The sequence below is a fragment of the Gopherus flavomarginatus genome, chromosome 3 (assembly GCF_025201925.1).
Source record: "Gopherus flavomarginatus isolate rGopFla2 chromosome 3, rGopFla2.mat.asm, whole genome shotgun sequence".
Taxonomy (NCBI): domain Eukaryota; kingdom Metazoa; phylum Chordata; order Testudines; family Testudinidae; genus Gopherus; species Gopherus flavomarginatus.
In genome coordinates, this window is record NC_066619.1 from 213357221 (window position 1) to 213366306 (window position 9086).

General features: G+C 37.7%; 1 long non-coding RNA gene across 1 annotated transcript in view; it reads left to right on the top strand.

Annotated features, from left to right (window-relative positions):
- The window catches only part of LOC127047293 (uncharacterized), an 83616-nt gene extending 79606 nt beyond the window's left edge, over positions 1-4010 (top strand). The window contains exons 2-3 of the long non-coding RNA XR_007773379.1: positions 2057-2108; positions 3589-4010. This is a non-coding gene — a long non-coding RNA (uncharacterized LOC127047293). The remainder of the gene's footprint in view (positions 1-2056; positions 2109-3588) is intronic.
- The last annotated feature ends 5076 nt before the right edge of the window (positions 4011-9086 follow it).

The window sequence follows — 9086 nt, forward strand, 5'->3', positions numbered from 1 at the left end:
ATTGGCTATTCAATACCAGGGCTCTTGCTTTTTGTGTTACTTAGTGAAAATTTTTGAAAGGTCTTGATTTTTTTTTATACTGATACAGAACACATTTTGAAACCTCAGAATTGTTTTTCATCTAACCCTAGTCACATGCTCATTGTGATCATCTTTAAGACTCTGCGCAGCATTGCCCCTTCCTGCTTAGCTGCCTTGTGTCTGACAATGTTTTTCTCTACCTCCTTTACTCCAGTAATGATGCCAGCCTCAATGCTCTGTTAGTCTGATTACTCTACAAGTCCATTTCCAGGCTTTCTTCTACATGTGTGGAATAGTCGTCATGAGCTGGACTGGGAAAGCCACTATCCATTATGTCCTGCTGCTACTGATATACTACAATTACGATAAGTAAATAGTTCTCAGAATCTGGCAAGCTGCTTCCATATCCCCTAGCTGGCAGGCCCTAAAAACCCCTCTCCCCGCAATGGTTTGTGCCCTAGGACATAGTACTTGATTATCACAGTGCTAGTTAGCTAAACAAATTTAAACCAAAAATGTATTAATAATTGAGTCCTCTACTGACTCTCTATGCTCACTGTTGTAAATCTGCTGGGTTTTTATGGCTGTTATAAACCCTAACAAGTGAAGCTGCAGCTTGAGCTGTGTGAATATGTAAGAAAAACTAAATCCATGCAAAACTCAACTAGCTTCCGGTTTTGTTACCAAACCAAAACTCAGCTTGGATTTTCAGCCAGGTTTGGTGAGGTTCACAAACCTTTCAGTAAAGCTGGGTAGAGGTTACCATAAAACTGGGACAAGCCTTTTCACCCATTTCCGGCTTTTAATTATTTCCCTAAGTGACCTCATTACAACAGTAGACCCAGGACACTTGTCTGGACTTGCTGCTGAGCTATTTCTTACCTTATTGCTAAGACCTGATGTTTGGGTAAATTTTAAAATGCACTTACTTATACTGACAACATGACTGCAATATGCACAATTAACTGATACTCTTCCTCCTCACCTTTCTTTTTCACCATTTATCTCTTTATCCTCTCAGCTAATTGGAATGAGGTGGAAGACATTAAATTTGCAATAACTGCCTCTGTGCTCTGCTGGCCAGACTCAAAATTAGGTCCTAGAAAGCGTTCCACTGACTTCAATGGCCATTGATTCAGGCCTAAAACGATTAGCTCTCACAAAAGATTTTGTCCCAATCACAAAATCTGAAGCTCTAAACTTTGAGTGAACTTAAATTGTAAGCTCTTCGAGACATGTCTTCCCTCATCTCTGTATAGTATCCAGCACAATGAGTTTCATTCCTGATTTTGGCCTTGGGATGCCAGCAACTTTGCCTCAAGAATTTGACTCTAATCAGAGACCAAGGCAGAAAGAGACATTCCTTGCTGCTCACACAGTTTCCTTTCCAAGGTCCGTCACCTCCACAGAAAACATGACCTAGTAAAAAACTGACACAGCTTGTCCTCTCAAGACTAAATATCACTAGGTGGTTCTGAGGCCTAACTTAGTTGGTTCTAACTTAATAAAAACTCTGAAAAAGATTTAAAAAATAGTGTAATAGTCACATTGTTCTAAAAACATAAAGTGGATGAGAAAATGCACATATTACAAATTTAATGTGCAGAGATGAGAAATAAATGATTAGCTAGCTAAAAGCAGCTGTTTGAACTGTAGGATACTGGATTTCTAAACTGATATCTTAGCAGGAGTGTCATTATGTAAAGGCCATCAAAAGTTTATTTTCTTATTATTTCATTTATATTGGTGCAGAGATAAAAAAAAGATGAACACTCCATTACAAAAAACTATAGTGAGTTTATTGCAAAAAGTGCAACTCTCTGTTTGAAAAGATGTAATTTCTACTTCGGAGTTTGTTAAACTACTTTAAATACAAAATACTGCAGAAGTTGAAGACTCTTTGCATACTTATCTAAGAAAATCCTGCCCACTATGCTGACATATCATTTGAGGAAGGGAGCTTTTTTTTTTTTTTTAATAGAAATGATGTTGTCATGTCTGTATTTCTTACTGTCATTTTAACACTATTTCTCAGGGTACACCCAGGAATGGACAGGAGTGTGAGAAGTGACATGACACAAATGCAGGTAAGCAAAATAGATTTTGTGGGACTCTGCAGAGGTAGGGTGCTCCTGACACATTCATGGGTACTTAGTGCTGGATTGGTAATCATGGAGACTGGAGCAGATCCTCAGTTGGTGTAAATTCAGGTCTTCTCCTGAAGTCTTATGCTTTTCCAAAAATAGGTACAATCACAAGCAGTGGCAGGGTAAGCTTCCTCACACTGTCCAACCTTACCAAGCACTTTATCTCCTGACATAAAGGCACCTCCTTTTGAGGTAGAAGAAATATATTCTCCACGCCCTCTGTAGTCCTCGGCCAATGAGACTGCCATAAAGGATGATTTTAAGCACTTTCATCCTTCAGAGTAAAGCTTTATATTGAAGTAATTTCCATACATGGTATACAAGTCAGACTAATAATCTGCATTTCCAGGATATGTTTGGCACATCTGTTAGCCTTAGAATTCTAATTGAACTGATTGCGTAGCTGTATCTCTAGAATTTCCAGTCTCTCCATTCAGTTTGCATAAGAAGAACCAAACATTAATAAGGGTTTAAATTGCCTGAATAAAAATAAAAACTGCAGAATCAGGTCCCAAGTTGATTAAATAGTTTCATAACAAAAATAATAATAATAATTAAAAAAAATAAAAGGAAGAGAGACAGAAGAAGTAATTACAAGAATGATAAAAAGCATAAATAATGCAGCATCCCCATTTGATTTCCCCCCGTCTCTGAATGAAAGGGAGAAATAACACAATAAACTACAATAGCCATTAACAATTATTAGTTATGACATGGTAGAATTAATTTAATTATCTTTATTTTTTCATACATATCTGTATTTTCCTTTGAGAATTAGTAGTTCGGGTCCTTTTAAATCCCCTTTGGCAGCTATTTGCATCTTTAGGCACCTTTTAAAAAATTTTGGCCTTAAGTTCTTTCATCTGGTTTCAGCAATAGCAAGGAAGGAAATGAATAGGCAAAGTACAAGTACATACCCTTCTTTTGTAACTCATCTCATCTGAAAGGAAACAGAGAACACCCTCTGATCCTGTCAGATTTATATCGATTGAATGAATGGATGATTGTAATAATCTAAGCCCATGGCCCAGCAAATAGTTGAAGACAATGGGATTACTCATATGCTTGGAGTTAAGCATGTTCATGAAGTGCTTTGTTGGATCCAGGCTTCTATATTTTTCAGCTTTGTTTCCTGAGCAGCTGTCACCTGCCTTAATACCCTTTTTAGATCTATGAAAACCACATGCAGTGGTTGGTGGTGTTCCGGTGTCTTTTTCTGGAGCTCTTGAACATTAAAGATGTCAGTGGTACTATTTCCTGCCCCAAAACCACAATGGCTCTTGGGTAAAACAAACTGATTCTGTGTTGCTATCTCTGATAACTTCATTGCGAATATCATGATATTTGGTATTTGTTTTAAGGCCCAGCTCATGGAAGCAAGTTAATACATGAAAATCTCAGCTTTCATTTTTTTTTAAAGGCAAGGTTCTAACCTTCATCGCTGCAGAAAACAGCCCGAAAACACAAACTGAGTGCACCCTAAAGGCTCAGAAGACAAATAAAAATACCTCAACATTGATTATTTTTTAAATCTCATGATTTCCACTTATGATCTTATAGGCTTGAGTCATGATTTTTGAATGCTTGGAGATGGCAATACTGATTACCATCTGCGTGGATCTCAAGCAATCTGTGTGCTTAGGGGCAGATCACATTGCCTTGTGCACAGGGTGGGGACAAACTACATGTTGGTGATGGAGGATTTTTAAGGAATCTCCCTGAGTTGATACCTAAAGAGATACCCTATGTATACATATCTCACACTGCAGAGAATTTTGAGCCACAGTTATTTACCCCCCTTTTCAAATTGTGTTTAAACTCTTAATCCACATAAATGGAAAAGTTTGTCCTCAGATACATGTGAGCGTTGTATTACTTATGTGTAACTCAATGTATGTCACCAGTGTACATAGAGTTTACATAGTTTTAAATGTCACATTTCATGCAGTGTTGGGCACAGTGCTCTGTCTTCTGTCTTTTTTTTATGATATTGAGAAATAAGAAGAGCCTTAATCCTTCACCGTCTCTCATTTTTTTTGTTCTCTAAGGATGTGGGTAAGAATAAGACACCACCTGTTTCTTCAGAAAGGCTTGAGTGTTTGAGTGGTGCTCTACTTCATGCCTCAGCTGCTGTACTTTCATTTCCATCTTGCTGACTGGTATATCTTCTATGAGGGTGCAAATTATTTCCCCCCTGTGGATAACACTCTTGATGTATTTTAAGCAGCACTTAGAAGCGTTAGGCTGTATTCTGTTATTTTGTGTGTGTCACTTCTCATGTGTCCTTTCCCTTTCCTCTCCAAAGTGCAGGAACATGGTCTAGTAATTCGAGTACATTATGGGTATTGTCAGTGCAGATGAAAGTCCTCTTGCTAACAATGTGTACAAGAATGAGCAGAGAGAAAACGATCAGCGCTAAGCATAAACACTGTTGTGTCAAGGCTTTGTGCATGTTATTTTTTTAAGTCTAATTGCTGCATTTCGCATCCACCAGATGTTTCATCTAACCACCATGCCTGAGTTCCATTTGATGCCTACTACTATTAATGAAGGGGAAAGAGTTACTAAGCAAGTTACTTATTGGATTAATTATTTACAACAAATGTCATAATGCTGTATATGTGTTGAATAGAAGTGGAGTAAACTAGCTTTGCAAAACATAGTGCACCCAGGTGTCTGAGAGAGAGAGCAGATCCATAGGATGCAATTTTCAAAATGAGCTGTTAAAATTTTGTTAGTTTTGTGTGCAGAAATCCAACCTTTGCATTTTCACATTGGAATATTGGATAAACTATCTCCCCATTATATGTTGATAGTAGTATATGGCTGAATAATATTCATCACCATATACTTTTTGACAGGTTTCCATGCCCCATTTTGGGTTTATGTCCTACCCTCCATCCCTGTTTCTGGTTGTGTACAGGTTTGGCACTGTCAGTCATTTTGAGAAAAATATTATTTTTGGATGGGGGAATGTGTCACTGTGTTTTGACACTTTGGGCGATTTTTTTAGAAAAAAGTATGAAAGATTAGAGAGAGAAGACTTAAAGATTTTTGTTTAGGTTTAGTAAGAAGAGATAGTTTTAGAGGAAAAAAGTTTGAAATAAAGTATCAAGTTCAGAAAAGCTAGAGAACCTGGGTTCAGTAACAGTGTAAAGGGGTATTAAAGGAGAAGACTGAGGCAGTGAGCTTACCCCTGCAGCTGCCCATAGGGAAATTATAACTATTCTGGGGGCTGAAAGCTTTGGGAGCAAACCCTGTCTCTTAGTCAGACCAATTAGATGCACCAATGTGCGGCTTACTCACAGGAACTTAATGTGGTTTGTCATACATAATGGTAATAAATTCGTTGTTGCTGCCCTGGATGGGAACACAGCACAGCAGTGGCACATAGTAGTTCCCCACTAACTGATGTTCAACTCTGTCGATGAAAACATATAAAGAATTAACCCCCTCCTCCTGTGATGTCTGTGGGGTGGGGTGCTATCTTACAGGGTTGATTTGGAATTGTTCCCAGTATTGCTGCCAATTCTCTGCGTGTGGGGAAAAAAGTACTTTTCATTGTTTTGCTTTTAATTGAACTCTTCTGGGCACCGCATTGTAAATGACATTGCCCTTTGGTTTCTTGGAATCTTTGTTGATGTTCTTGTTGATGCTCTCCACTAACTGCTGAATGCTTGAGTAATAACTGGCTTCTATGTTGTAGGACCAAATTTATTTTTTCGGTGCTATCACGAATGGTATATTGTGAGAGATCATGTTCCACAAGTGACAATAATAAATTTCCGATAAAGCGACATCCCAATAACCATTCAATTTTAAAGTCTTGGCCAATTGTATTATAAAATTGGAGCTAGTGTTTTGAGAAAAATCTCTTGTGGAGGCATTGCTAGGTAAGGTAACATGTAAATCCCCTTAGTCATTTCCCCCCTTTATTACAAGCCTTTGAACTTGAGACACTTTAATCTAACTGTTAGATTTTTTCAGGCCACTCTTTCCATTTCATCAGAAATTATTCATTACTCCCCTAACCTTTGTTCACTAGAATCTTTTCTACCCTGTAAATGCAGTCCTGGTTAGGGTTTACTTTTTGTAATTCTTTTTGGGATAAGAAGACCCTAAGACTTTCTCTTCTCTGTAATCTTTTAATGTGTATACAGGTTGCTGTCCTCGTGATAACAATCCAGACACGATAAATATTTAATTGATAAAGGTTTGCTGATATCCCTTTTCAAAAGTAACCATCATTTTAGACACTCTTATGTGATCCCCTTTCTTAAAAACCACTCTTGGTACCTTTATTTTAAAACTACCCCAGTTAATGGTTTTCCACACACTCAACACTTTAGCATGTGTCACATGAATTGGGCATCCCCTGATAGTTCTGTGATAACTTCTGTTACCATCTATGAAGGCCTGCAGCATGTTGATGTATCAAAAAGTGCTAGGGGTGGTAAAATACCTCCACATCTTTGATTTTAAAGTTCTGTTAAACCTCTTCATGACTCCTGCCTTGACTTCGTTATAGGTAACAAAATGGTATTCCCCTTGTTGCTTAAACAAAGTCTTTAAAGCTTTGTTTAAAAACCTCTTTTCCTTGATCTGGCTGTAATTTTGAGGCATGTGGCCTTGTCTTAAAATGGCTTTAAATGCCTTTGTCACCTTTTCCCTGATCTTATTCTTAAGGGGGACTGCCCAGGCATATTTAGACAAAATATCTATCACTATTAAAGTATATTTATGACCAATATTGTGGTTAGAATAGGGGGACATATCGACCAAATCTGCCTGTCGTTGCACGTTCACATCAGACAAACTGTTTTATTTCTTTCAAATTTAATTCTTGCTGGTTTATATAAAGTGTAAGCATCTTGATCCATAAGCTAAGCTGCAACCTGCTTTCTGCTCAGTTTTACAGTGCTTTTTAGCAGCCTGAAATAAAGGTGTTACACCCCCAAAGCTCCCAACTTCTTTGGGGGAGTAATTTTCCTTAGCAACATTTCTGAGCTTTCTTACTTTAAAACAGAGGTGTATATAGATATATAAGCAAAATACAAGTATGGTGGGTTTTTTTCCCTTTATTTAATACAGAAGTAAAGTAATATAGGAAGCGGCTAAGCAGGTCTTTTTTAATTTTATTTTACATGGCATCTTAATCAAAATTCAGGCTTATTTTTTTGACCCTTTAGGGTAAGGAAATGGTATGTAAAAAGTTGCATAATTCATTTTACAAACCATACTACACACCAATCAGCCAATTTTTGATGGCACCTTCTTTAAAAGGTTTACCAGCAATGCCACCAGGTCTGGTGTCTCTGTTACCTTCCTAATAATTTTGATAACACCAGTTACAGTTTCAGCAGTCACGTTAAGCCTGCTTCAGTTTGTAGGCTTCAGACATAATTATGTTTAGGACCCAGACTACATTCAGATGAGAAGAAATATACCTCATCTGGTGAAATATTTCTGAATGAGTCCAAGACAAACAAGCATGGCTGAGTTGATTGGGGGTGTCTGTTGCATAGGCTGCACAGTTTTTAAAAAGCTCTCTTTTCAAACAGTGGTAAACACTTTTTTACTACAGCGGCCCTGATAATGTCAGTTATCTTTGCAGCACTATTGATCAACCCCCTTACTTTTTTACAGTTTTTTTTTTAAATCATGTTTCATGATTCATGCTTTCAACAATTTGTTTTAAAGGCTGCCTTACCTCTACCTTAGAGTCTGCTTCCTCCAAAGTTGGCAACAAATTTTTCCCAAATGCTATCCTTTTCCTCTTTTACAACTGAGCACGACCCCAATTCTTCCTAGTTCTTCCGTTCAATTTCAGGCTGAAATGCACGGTTCAGCATCGGGGCTGTTTCTTCAGCAAAATAAGTGTAAAAAGGGCTTCTCTTCTGAACACGAGCAGGGCCACCCAAAAGCAATTTGGGCTTCTTCATGTCTGTAGGCATCTTATAAAAGGACATGGCAGTTGGGTCTAGGCTCCCAACTTTAAAACCACAGCTCACAAAAATACACTGTTTTATACACATGGTCAATTGCTCATTGACTAGACTTTTTCCAGATAATCCACTCTGCATTAGCCCATTTCTGACAGGAAGTGGTGGCTCTTGTTTTAAAATCTTGGCACAATAGGATTGGTTAAAAAAGAATGCATTCTATGACACAGCTGTAGAACAGCTTCTGATTGGTCCAACTGAGAGGCAGGGATTGCTCCCTCAGAATAGTTATTTCCCTATGGGAAACTGCAGGGGTAAGCTTGCTGCCTCACTCTTTTCCTTTAAAACCTCTTTGCCCTGTGTTACTGAAGACAGGTTCTCTAGCTTTTCTCAACTCGATACTTTATTTCAAACTTTTTTCTCTAAAACCCTCTCTCCATACTAAACCTAACTAAAAATTTTTGTTTTAAAAAAATCTTTTTCTTCTCTTTCTATTCTTTCATATTTTTCTCTAAAAACAGCCAAACGTGTCAAAACACAGCCACACCACATTTCCCCTATCCAATAATAATATTTTATTTTAAACGGCTGATGGTGTCAAACCTGTACACAACTGGAAAGGGGACAGAGAGTTGGGACATAAACCCAAAATGGGGCATGGAAACCTGCAAAAAAGTATATGGTGATGAATATTATAGAACCATATACTACTGCCAATTTTAATGTGAAAACAAATTTTCTGAATACATATTATGCACAAAATTGTGGGAACAATTTTAGAACTGGGAAGCCAAATGGTGAAGCCATTTGAAAATTTGAAAATGTGACCCCTAATGTGCAAGCACAGTGGAGGCAGCGCACATTCTACTAGATCAGTAGACCCTAAACAAAAGGAAAAAATACTGAATTCAGCACCAATTCCATAACATCATGTAAACAATCCAGATATAGGGAATTCCATAGTTGTCCTTGATGT